This window comes from Chamaea fasciata, unplaced genomic scaffold, assembly GCF_029207755.1.
Source record: "Chamaea fasciata isolate MVZ Bird 193981 ecotype frontalis unplaced genomic scaffold, bChaFas1.0.hap1 SCAF_13, whole genome shotgun sequence".
NCBI lineage: Eukaryota > Metazoa > Chordata > Aves > Passeriformes > Sylviidae > Chamaea > Chamaea fasciata.
The window spans coordinates 19,267,996-19,280,689 of record NW_027094098.1 but is presented as its reverse complement, the minus strand read 5'-3'; the positions used below and the strand labels follow the sequence as shown (position 1 = coordinate 19,280,689).

Here is a 12,694-nt window from a genome sequence, read left to right as displayed (position 1 = left end):
AATTGCTTTTCCCCTAAGGAACATGAGGATGTTTGTCCATTCCTCTCCATTAGGAGCGAGGCAAAGATGAAAAGTGAGGATGAGATGAAAGGACGGAAATGATCACTCAGGGATGTGCCACACGCTGTCACCATGGAGATCCCCCAGCAGCTCTTCCTGCTGGGAGCACTGGGGGCACATTTGGCCTCTCCTTGCCCTGGGAATGCTGACCCTGCCTGTGCAGTGATGCCCCTCAGGCCTGGAGTGGTTCTGGATAACTGGCAGCCATCCATTGATCACACGGCTGGATGTGATGATTCTGAATCCAGGGATTATCCCAGGTGTTTCCATGTGCAGTGGGCAAGCAGGGGGTGGAGTTCAGATGTTCTGGGGTTTGTGGCTGCTCAGGAAACTCGGTTTGACTGCTGGATGAAGCAGGACAACGTGTGCTGTGGCTTACCCTACATTCCTTGTGTTTTCAGGTCTCTGTACCCTCCTTTTCCTGCATTTCTGACTCGGAAAAGCCTCTCTGCACTGCAGTACCTGCTCCCAAGGTATGTGGGCCCGGCTTTAACAAGGCTTTAAGCCAAGAAATACAATCAGATGTAGGTTTTTAGCTTGTCTTTACAATCACCCACTTGTCTGGACACGGCTGGAATTTTCAAGGAGTTGGATGGATCCAATCTCTGATGGATTCAGGCGCATTTCCTCCTTCTCCCATCGTCTCAGGGCTGGCAGCAGAAAGGTGACTGGGGCTTTAAATGACAGCAGAATGTGCCCCTCATCCTCCTGTGCCCCTAAAACAATTTGAGTGCCACTGTGATTATTAGCATTCTCGTTAAGGAGAGTTTAGCTGGAAACCAAGACACAGAGACGCAGTGACTTCATCAGAGCGACGCAAATCCAGATAAAGCAGGTTCCTAATTCACTTCCACGCTTTGCAATAAATCCTCAGAGCATCAATTACTCTATCTCTTGTAAAGCAATTACTATCAGCCTCCGTTGCTCCCCTTTACACATTTTAATTTAATCATTATTTTTTTGCTTTAAAATACGGGGTAAGGGGTAAGGAATTTCACAGTTCCTCGGGAAGAACTAAAGCAGACAACAAAAACAACAAAAAAAACCCACCCCGTAAAAGCAGAAATTACTTTCTTTTGTAATCAGGTTGATTAGACTCGTGTATAATCATACACAGCAGGTGGGAAGATTAACATTTCACTAATTCCTAGTGGTCATTACTGCAAGGAAATTTAATCTGCAGAGTTCACAAGGATTGCAGTTGCATGCTGGTAAAGCTCATTTAAAACACAGAGCAAAACCAACACAACTTTGTATTCTGGAATCCAGTTTTTCCTCTGAACTCTTCTGGCCTGCAGGCAATACACATACACCAGGATCTTCTACTTAATTGAGAAATAGATTTGTATTGATCAGGCCCACTTAACAAGCACATTCAGAGCTGTTCCTGCTCTCAGTTACCCGGGTGGGGAATGCAGGCAGACCCCAGAGGCTTGAGCTACCTGATAAAATAGATATTTTTACAGCAAATGCCTTTTTCTCTGTGGGAGCCGCCCCAGTACGCAACACCGAGAGTCAGTTCTCATATTTGGATCAATTCAGAGCAATTCTGCTGAAGCTGAACAACTTATTCATTTCCTCCTGTGGAAACAAAAAATGACATAATTATTATGATCAGGTTCTGCTTCACTAACCTGGGTGTGGGTCACTCCAAAACAACATTTTATGAGCTGAGCAGGTTCTGGTCATCTACCACTGCTGCACCTCTGATCTCCGCTCTCCTCGTTCCCAGTTGCTCCCAGCAGGAGCCTTTCCAACCACATCCATTTCTGCGGCTCAGGGTGGTCCAGGACTGAGCGGGGAATGCTTGAAGGGATTTTGGGTGGGTGACTCGGGGTGACAGCTCTGCTTTCCACCCGTGTGGGGTCTGCCTGGGTTCTGCTGGGGGAGGAGAGGGCAGAAGGGGAGGCAGAGCTAAGCCCAAACTGGGCAGGGCTTGTGACTGGGAGGTGGAAGCAGATCCCAGGGAAGCAGGGCCTGATTCCTTCCGCTGCACATCCCAAGGCACAAACCCGTCAGGGAGCTGGCGAAGGATGGGGAGGAGAAATTCAGCCTGGTTTCTCCTGTGGCTGGATTTGGGCGCTGTTCCCACAGACATCATCATCTCCCCCCAACCAGAGCCAGAGGCCGCCGAGCTGAGCTTTGATTGAACACCACTGGATTCACATCCCACAGAAAAAAACAGGGAGTGGGAAGGAGGGAGCCCTCCCGAAGGTGGGAATGTCCCATCTGTGGGTTACAAAGATGCCCAGGAGCCAGCACGGAGCCAACAGGACACTGCCAAGGAGCCGACACTAACGAGGATAACGAAGTAAATGAGGGAACAAGGAGGCGAGTTAGGCCATCAATACACACAGTAACAGCACCCCTGAATCACCGGGGATCTGCTGCTGTCAAAGCCGTGCCCCCGAGCTATTCCACACCACGTACACTGAATTTTGGCTGACGCTTATCAGTTCACATGCAAGGAAATTTATAGCACGGAACCGAAGTGAAACACTGCTTTGGACAGGGAGAAATGGATTGCAGGTGCAAACAAGCATGAAATGAAAATCTACTAATGAGTTTCCATTAGCAGCTAAATACATAATCGAATAATTTTTAGCCAACATAGAGCAATGAGAAAATCAATTTATTCCTCCTAAGTACTTCTCTATGGATTGATGCTCCAGCACAGCTCGGGCTGGTTTTGTTAAGTGAGAGCTGAGCTTGGGATTGAGCTGAAGCAGAGCATGGGTTTGCTTCTGCTCGGTATGAATGGAATGTATTTGCCCTGGAAACCCTGAATAATATAAGGTAAAATAGATAATAGTTATATATCTCTTAGTTAAAATAGAGTATTTCCATCTGAAAGCTAAAGAATAGAACATTCCAGGAAAATGGACCAGCGCTGGCACGTAATTGACTCAGAAATATCCATTAGTGCAGCAAGGCTTGTTCTTCACTGCTCTCGAAGCAACAGGATCCTCAATTTCCTTTCTTTTTTTGCCTTAAACAGCCTCTGACCTGGGTTTTCTTTCCCTGGTGTTTCATTCAATTATGGGAAATATTTTTTTTTTTTTTCCCTGAGGCCCTGCAGCTGTGGCTGCCCTTGAATCCCTGGAATTGTCCAAGGCCAGGTTGGACATTGGGGCTTGGAGCAGCCTGGGACAGTGGGAGGTGTCCCTGCCATGGCAGGGGTGTTATTGGATGAGTTTTAAAGTGTCTTCCAACCCAAACCATTCTGGCATTTGTGTACAAATTCAGTATAAAGCACACCTCAAAACACCTTGCTTTCCTAAGAACCTGTTTCTATCCGTGAACTTGAAACCAAAATGAGCTGTAGATTGTCTGGATATGGCTGGAATTTCAAAAGCTTGTTTAACTCATTTTGTCTAAGAAAATGCCCATATTTTGGACCTGTCTGAAGGCAATTTCTCATTTCCAGCTGGCTTTGTATCAAACCTTAGCGTGCTCTGTAGCAGGCAAATGAGAAAATCAGTATTTGCTCGTCTTTCTGCAGAGCTGGGGACGCTGGGGGAGCCTGGAGATCCCTCGAGGTGTCCCTGAGTGCACCCACCTGGATGCCCAGCGCAGGTGACAGGTGAGAAACCAGGGGCACAAGAAAGCCAAATATCAGTTTGGAAACACCCTCCCCACAGCCTCTTCAGCTGAAGGAAGTGTTATCTTCCTTCCCATCTGCCTCTAAAACTCTAAATGAGAAACAAATAAAAATTTTATGCCCTTCTCTAACCCCTGCCACAACCCCGCGTATCAAGCAGCATCCTTTATCTGCCACGGGCTGGAAATCTCACATTTTCACTGCCTGCATCACCAGATGCATTCATCAACCCTGACAAATGCCTCCAAAACCACTAAATCACCCCACTCCATCTCAATGGGCTACATAATCATTGTCAGGCTGACAATAAATCTGGGAATATCTCTGTTCCGCACTCCAGTATCTCCAGCTTCTACCAGGCCTGAGAAACTGCTGCAGGAAAACTGGATCCTAAGTGAAGTTTAAGAGTTTTTCAGTCCCTCAAAAATTTGATAAACTCCCGGGTTTCTGTCAGGCTGGTTTATTTTTAGGAAAAAAAGGGTTTTGTTTCTACCCAGAGGTGTAACTCATGGACCAAGAGATTTTTTTTTTTTTCCCCAAGAATAAGTTTATATCTGAGTAAGTACAAAAATATAGAAGGGGAAAATGATTCTCTGCTGTCCTGGGAAGCTGGCAGCTCTGTGACCTGGCATTCCAGAGGACCCAAGGGTGGCACTGGAAGGGGATGGCAACATCCCTTTGGCTTCCAGAGGGCAGCAGTGCAGCGGGGCAATATCCCTTTGGCTTCCAGAGGGCAGCAGTGCAGCGGAGCAATATCCCTGCGGCTTCCAGAGGGCAGCAGTGCAGCAGGGCAACATCCCTTTGGCTTCCAGAGGGCAGCAGTGCAGCGGAGCAATATCCCTGCGGCTTCCAGAGGGCAGCAGTGCAGCAGAGCAATATCCCTGCGGCTTCCAGAGGGCAGCAGTGCAGCAGAGCAATATCCCTGCGGCTTCCAGAGGGCAGCAGTGCAGCAGAGCAATATCCCTGCGGCTTCCAGAGGGCAGCAGTGCAGCAGAGCAATATCCCTGCGGCTTCCAGAGGGCAGCAGTGCAGCGGGGCAATATCCCTTTGGCTTCCAGAGGGCAGCAGTGCAGCGGGGCAATATCCCTGCGGCTTCCAGAGGGCAGCAGTGCAGCGGGGCAATATCCCTGCGGCTTCCAGAGGGCAGCAGTGCAGCGGGGCAATATCCCTGCGGCTTCCAGAGGGCAGCAGTGCAGCGGGGCAATATCCCTGCGGCTTCCAGAGGGCAGCAGTGCAGCGGGGCAATATCCCTGCGGCTTCCAGAGGGCAGCAGTGCAGCGGAGCAATATCCCCGCGGCTTCCAGAGGGCAGCAGTGCAGCGGGGCAATATCCCTGCGGCTTCCAGAGGGCAGCAGTGCAGCGGGGCAATATCCCTGCGGCTTCCAGAGGGCAGCAGTGCAGCGGGGCAATATCCCTGGGGCTTCCAGAGGGCAGCAGTGCAGCGGGGCAATATCCCTGCGGCTTCCAGAGGGCAGCAGTGCAGCAGAGCAATATCCCTGCGGCTTCCAGAGGACAGCAGTGCAGCGGAGCATCCCCTCCTGGCTCTGTCTGACAGGAGCTGCAGCCACAGGGCAGTGCCAGGACAAGGCTGAGGCCAGCACAGGCCACGCTTTGGGATTGCTGAAATCCAGGAGAATTTGGGCTGTGGACACATGAGCCAAGTGCCCTGAGGGTCCCATAAATCAGCGGAGCTGGGAGAGCCTCGTCTCCTCTGCACTGGGAGCCGTGCAAGGGAACTTTAATTTAATGATCACCTTAATTAACGAGCTGCTCCTTGTGTGTGTGCGGAGCCGGGGAGGGCAGGGGAGTGCTGCTGCCTCAGATAACCTGGGTTTATCCAGGGCCACACACAGATCCTGCCCCACTGGACCATGAACTGCTTTGACCTCCAGAGTTTACACAGGCATTTAAATCCCAGAATCCCAGAGTGGTTTGGGTTGGGAGGCACCTTAAATCCCATCCAGAGCCACCCCTGCCATGGCAGGGAGACCTTCAGTGTCCCAGGCTGCTCCAGCCCCAGTGTCCAGCCTGGCCTTGGGCACTGCCAGGGATCCAGGGGCAGCCACAGCTGCTCTGGGAACTCCATCCCAGCCCCTCTTCACGCTCACAGGGAACAATTCCTGCCCAGTATCCCACCCAGCCCTGCCCTCTGAGAGTTTAAAGCCATTCCCGTTGTCCTGTCACTCCATCCCTTGTAAAAAGATCCTCTCCATCCTTCTTGTTTCATTTCAAACCAATTTTCATTTCAGTTTCACAGAAGATGCAGGAATGTAAACATTTCCTCTTCGGTGCTTCTAACCCAAATTCAGAAGCCTGGTGTCTGTGTGTAGGATTGCAGTGTGGGTATGTAGGAAGTCTTTGTTTTCAGTTCATACACGAATCTTGATGCTTTAGAAGTGTATTTATATGCACCTATTTTCCTACACATTGTGCCCAAAGCAAGGATCCCACTCACTGCTCTCAGAGCGTTTCCTCAGCTCTCTGCTAAGTGCTATTTATTACATTTTTAATTTTGAGTCAGGTCAAAAAGGAGACTTGCCTGACATTTTCACTCGGGTTTTGCCACCCAGTTCCCCCTGAAGCTGAGCATGTGATTTTGCTGTATATATTTATATATATATATAAAAGAACCAACCGAAAAAAGATGCTGATTTTGCAAGAATGCAAAAGCTGTGCTGGTATCAGTGGGAGTTGTGTCTGTGGAGTGATTAAAGACCCAAGGCACTGCTATGGAACCAGCCTGGGCTCTGGGCCGAGTGTGCTGAGCTTCCTGAGAGGTTCCCTGGCTCAGGTGCTGTGGGAAGAAGGATCTCTCAAACCGCCATGCCTGTAGATGATTTCCACTCCTATTTTTCCCCAGCATCACCTGATTTACTCCAGCGATAAATCCAACGTGCTGTATAAACATTTATTTCTTCGACAAGCCCGTTTGCTGGTAGAAAAATGCCCAAAGCTGGGAGCTGTTCTGGCAAGTGACAGGTGAAAAAACCTCAGCGTGGCTCTGTGCAGGATCTGTGGTTGGAATGCCTGAGCAGTGGGAAGGAACCCAGAGCCACCTCAGCACATCCCGGGAGCCCCCAGGGCACAGGCAGGGCAGGTCCCCCCCAGCCCTGTGCCACACTCAGCCTTAACAAGGCCGGGATTAAACTCTCTGAGATGTTTCTCAGTGCCAAGGACTCCGAGCGATGATCCTTGCACACTAATTACCCCCCTAAAGGTGAATTTTTGAACACATTTTTTTTATTTTTTTGGATCCAGGTTTACCTGCCAGGCTGAAGAGAGACATCGCAAAGATCCACCTGAGCACGGGGCTCCTTTGGTGTGAGGAGCAGGCAGGAGCTGGGCAGGAGGGGGTTTGGCAAGAGCATCTTCATTTCCCAGGCAGATCCCGAGGAAAGGCTGTGAAGCGGCGCGGCAGGTGCCGGGGGGAGCAGGGCTGTCTGCTGCCACCCTGAACACCCCACCAAAGGCTGCCCCAGGAGTTGTTAGAGCAGAGCTTTGCCTCGTTTTGTTAATACCCTGCTTGAGCCTCATTGCCACCTTCCTCTGGATCAGATTAGGGATGGTCCCAAGACAACTTTGGGCAGTTCACTGCTGCAGGAAAAGGGCACCGGATGCAGCCACGATGGCTTCGGCCAGGCTAGATTAAAATTGTCCCAGCTACGATTTTTCCTATTCTAAATTCAGCTAAGAAAACCGAATTAAGCTAATTCAGCAGACACTGGGTGCTGAGGGTCTCTGCTGCAGCCGCAACCTGCAGCTGGAGCTTCACTCACAGCCATCCCCGAGGCTCCTGTGCCGTCAGAGCAGGCAGGAGGGGTCTGGCAGGCTCTGCCCCCCTCCCCGTGGGCTGGCAGCAGCTCAGGAGCAGCAGACACAGGGACTGGAGGGGCGCAGGGCTGCTCCAGCCCTGCTGGAACACAAACTCCTCTCTGGTGCTCCATCAGCTCTTTCCACACAAACAGCGTTTTGGAAGGGGCAGAAAAAAACTCTTTGTGCAAATAAAAATCCCCAAAAGGGCTTGGGCTGGTGGGATGTAAATAAGGAAGTGCCCAAAATCAACTTTGTCTCTTTGGGAGAGACCCATAACTCAGCTGCTGGTGGGTGTTTTGTGTTTTGAGTGGCTCTGTCCTGTCCTTCCTCTGCTGCCTGGACCTCCTGCTCTGCCCTGACACCGCAGTGCCATGCTTGATTCACCCAGAAAATGGTCTTTTGAAGGGAAATGGCCCTTCGCTCAGGGCTGAGGAGTGGCTGAGTCAGGGAAAGCAGCACTTGGAAGTTTTCCTGGGAGGTCGCTGTGTCCAGTGCTGGTCCAGCTCAGCCCCTGGGAGCTGCTGATGCTGCACACCCTCCAGGGAGGGCTCAGGCTGCAGCTTTTCCTGTTAAGAAAACCCCTCAAACAACCTCCCTCCCTGCAGGATGAAGTAGGAAAGGCATTTTTCCTCATTTCCACAAAGCAGCCCATGAACCCCGGGATGCAGAGCAGCTTTTCCACACGGGCAGCCATCCAAACCAGCTGGGATTTCCAAGAGGAACCCTCATTAACGGGATGGTGTGTGGGATTGGGAGGTTTGGGAAGCTGTGGAGAAATGAGATTATTGTCACTTAGATGGGCCCAGAGCATCCCCTCTGTCTTCTGGGAATGTTTGGGCCAGGGTGGATGAGCTGTGGTTCTTGTCAGGGGCTGCAAGTGCAAACCTTCACTTCTGTTTTCATGAAAATCCAGTCTAGGTCACAAGGAGGCAGCTCTGTTGTTGGCACCTAATTTATTCTGTTAAAATATATCTATGATTTTAAAATTAATAATTATAATAGTCATTTAATTATGTGGAATGCTCACATTTGCTGCTCTGACTTTTCTCATGGAAATAATTATAATAGAAGGGAAGGAAGTGACTTTATTGCTGGCCAAACGGAGCCACCATTGATGAGATGCAGCTTTTTCAACTGGGCTAAACATTCTGCCTTGCAGGAGCTTCAAGAACAAGTTTTATTCCTTTAAATTAAATGATTTTTGAATGAAAAGGATTAATCAGCCACTGCTGAACAACATTCAGCTGTTCTTTCTGCTGCTGCCTAAAGGAATCTCCTCTTTTTTGCCTCTGCAAAGAGTTTTTACTGAAATTTTGCTCAAAGGTTTGTGCTTAGAAGTTTGTAAGAGGTTGAGGAATTGGGCATGAAGTGGAGGATACCCAGGACAAACTGAGTCCACTTGGGGGTTTTGTGCTCAAAAAAAAGAGTCATGAGGCAGTTTTTGATGTGGTTTGCTGGGTGAAGGTTGGATTTGGTGATCTTGGAGGGCTTTTCCAGCCTGAAGGATTCTGTGACTGTGTGGTTGCAGCTGAACCCCTCTGCCTTTCCCCCAAGCCCCCAGGTGATGGACAAACCCCAGAGCAGACACCTGAACACCTCCAGAATTACCTTCTCTGGGGGGGTTGAGCTCTTTGGGTGCTGGGGCTGTGTAAGAACAAATTACAGCAGAAATAAATGATGATGCGGGAAGTATCGAGGTGGGCTGGGAAAAGGAGGTGGGAGAGGGGGGAGAAAAACTTGTAATTTTCCCAGGGCAGCTCAGCAGTCCCCTGCGTGCAGCCTAATTTCAGAGATAATTGGTACATAATTTCCTGAATAGAATCCATTGTTATCTGCGCCCTGCAAACCAAACAAAGCCCTGGCTAATTCTGGATGGCCAGGGGGTGATTCCATAGCTCCACTGCAATGAGAGTGAGGACTGGTTAATGATCTTTAAAGAACACATCAGTTAATTGGGAGCTGCTGGTACTTAAAGCAGACTGGTCACCAAGGGGGGTGCTGAGCAGCCCTGGGGAATTCCAAAGGCTGGGAGAAAGGAAATGCTGCTGGTCACACCTCGGTGCGCCAGGATCAGCCAGCGCTGAAGGAAAAGCAGGGGATAATTCACTGCCCTGTGTGCAGAACTGTGAAGGTTCTGGCTTCTTTCTCTCTGCCAAGGTCAGGATGAATAATACACAGGAAATGCAGATTTCGTGTTCGGACTTGGATGTTTATTATTTCTTATTATTTACAGACTCACCAGCTGTGAGCTCCAGCTAGCCAGTTAGAGAAATGAGGTAAAATGGAGCACCCCTCACTCTTGCCAAGGTTATTTAAGTTATAATTACCCAATAACGAGGTGACACCTGTATTATTTATGTTTCTGACCCAATAATGACCACCCAAGGCCCGCAGTCCAGACTTTTATCACCCAATTACAGAAAACCACCCAAACCCATGGAGAAGAAGGAAGAAGGAGGTGAACAAGAAGGACTCAGACAACGTCCAAAATCCTCCATCTTGACTCACATGTATTACTGTATACTAAAATCCCAAAATCCAACTTTCCAGAATTCCAACAGAGAACTTACTCCTCAACTCTCTGAAGGGCTCAGAGAGCTCCTCCCTGAACAGGGAATGTGTGGCAGGTTTGGAGCTGGTGGGAATTACCATCCAGAACAGGCTCATCTCCAACAGGACATTTGGGAATGACGGGAGCTGCTGGGCACTCAGTGGGCTGGAGGTAAAAAAAACTCCACAAAACAAAAGTACCAACACTCAGGAGATGCTGCTGCTGCTGTTTTTCCTTTTTTTCCAGTGTTTTCCTGGCTTCAGGTGGGATTCTCCACGTTAAGGAAGCCTTTGGCTGATGGAAGGAGAAGGATGGAGTCACATTTCTCTGTGGTTTCCAGCGGAAAAGGAGGGAACAATCCCAGACTCCTCTCCAAAACTCAGAGAGCTGAGAGCAACCCACAGCAAACCCAACCAAGTCAGGTAAATGATTTTCAGCTCACTCAAAATGATTCGTGGATTTTAGACAAAATTTGTTGAAGCTCAACAAAAAGGCAAGAAAATGATCAGAAAAACCAACAGCTTTGAGATGCTTCTGATTTTTGTTTGAAAATGATGCTTCCATTTCAGAGGTAGCACCAGCAGTTCGGAATTGACTCCCAATATAACCAGTCCTGTGGTGTTTGAATTCAATAAAAAGGTAAAAATCGCGTAGAAGCTGTTTTTTTAAAATCCTGCTCCCTCGTTTTTGGAAGCCTGGAAGGAACATAAAATGCAGTTCTCAGCAGAAGGATGTAATTGGGAGGAACTGTAATGGATGGGCCGTGTTTCTCTTTGAAGTTCCCATTGATCAGTGCTGCTGAGACGATTTTTCTAATCCATAACTCAGGAACACGAAGGAATTGTCACTTAATTCTTTGGGTGTCTGTGTTTCACCTCCTAAGAAAAGACGCTCTGGCTTTGATTCAGGTTGTTCTGCGTAAAGTGGGGAAGGATCACCCAGTTCTAGCGGGGATTTTTTAAATATAATTTTTTCCTCCCGTTAACCCAAACAGTTCTGTGGTTTCTTTTTTATGTCTGACTTTGGTGTAAGAAAACTCCATCTAATACCTTCTGCTCCCAGAATGTGCTTTCAGCCAGTGGAGCAGTAATTAAGAGATTATTCTCCCCCCACCCTCCACTCCACTGGAGAGGCAGCTTGTGTTGAAAAACCAACCCTTCACAAGGAGGGAGAACCATCTGTCCTCTCTCTGAGGAAAGAGATCATTTTTTTGTGCTCGCATTAGTCGAAGACTCCGTGTAATGACTCGTTTCCATAAGGAAGGCACCCAGTGGGATGAATTTCCATGGCCCTAATTGACACAAAGCTGCCAGAGGAGCTCTGGCCACAGCTGCTGGGGAGATCAGGGAGATGCTTGACCAGCCCTGGCACCACAGGTGCAGAATCCCTCTGGAATTGGGGACGTGCAGAAAGAAATGTCCTGGTGGTTAAAGTGCCACTTGTACTGACAAAACACCTTCTCTACATGGCCAGCTACTGCCAGGTCGTGATCTCTTTGAATTTCATTATCTCAGCTGAAACCCAATGCCTTTGGCAGGAATTTCTAAAGAGAAAACATTGAAGACTTTGAGGATCTCACGTAAATTCCTGCTGGATCCATGTAAGGTCTGGATGTGAGGGTTCCTGGCTTGGAGAAAAGGGGGAACACTCAAACCCTGGGGGAAGGCACTTGAGTTCCTGACTCTGTTTTGATAAGAGAAGGAAAAATGATGCTCCTGCTTGAGGAAATGATGGTGATCCAGAATTAATAAATAATGAGGGGAGTTGTGAAGAAAATGAATTTTTCAGGGACTCTGAAGAACATCTTTGGACCTGAGGTCTGGAACCTGCAGAAGCCGCAACCTTCAGCCCACTGCACATTGATCAGAGGTTTGGTAATTAGCCGCTTCTAAAATGTCTTTTGCAGCTGATCTGATATTAATGAAGTGGTTTGGAGCAACACTTCCCACTGCTTTGTCCTGGTTTGAAGAAAAAGGAGGAAAATGGTGATTTGTTCTACCAGACCGTCTTCAAGCTGCAGGTTTTTTTCTGGCTGATGTATTTGAAATGTGGGTTTGTCCTGCTACTTACCCCTGCTTTTGCATCTCTTTATCAAGGACTGATTAATAATTCTTCACAACAGCCTTTTTGGGTGTTTTTGGCATCTCTTTTTGCCCAGAAATCTCCTCATCCTTCTCCCTGTCAGAATCCTCTCGAATCCCTCTCATGCTCAGACACTTGAGGACAAGCTGTGGCCATTGTGTAAGTGCAGAGCACAATCCAAATGGAAATGAAAACAATTAAATATACATGACAAGCAGGTATTTAGACGAGCCCGGATTTCTTAATGGTTCATTTCCACCTTTCAGCTAAATTAAATGTTGCTTTCATCTATTTTTAAAGGAATGTCTATTTTCGGTCAGGAGCTGCCCTGCTCCATCTGTTCCTAAGATGGTTTTGCTTCATCCCAAGGATGGCTGTGTCAAAACCACGAGATTTTTATGGCACCATATGAGGATGAGGATGAGGATTCACACAAACCAGGGCTCTGTTACCTCCAGGACCCTTTGGAAAGTCAAGTCCTCTGTAATTAATGACTGTTCCTATTAATGACGTGGTCCTGGCACTCGTGGCACGGATTTTGGGACCTGCTTCTCCCAGTGCCCCCCAGCTGCTGGAAGCTTTGGGGG

The 12,694-nt window shown here is 48.6% G+C and overlaps 1 protein-coding gene across 1 annotated transcript in view; it reads left to right on the top strand.

Annotated features, from left to right (window-relative positions):
* Positions 1 to 484: 484 nt before the first annotated feature.
* Positions 485 to 12,694, top strand: part of CRBN (cereblon) — a 47,430-nt gene continuing 35,220 nt past the window's right edge. Inside the window, exon 1 of the mRNA XM_066195654.1 lies at positions 485 to 533. The gene's annotated coding sequence lies outside the window, so the exon portion shown is untranslated. The remainder of the gene's footprint in view (positions 534 to 12,694) is intronic.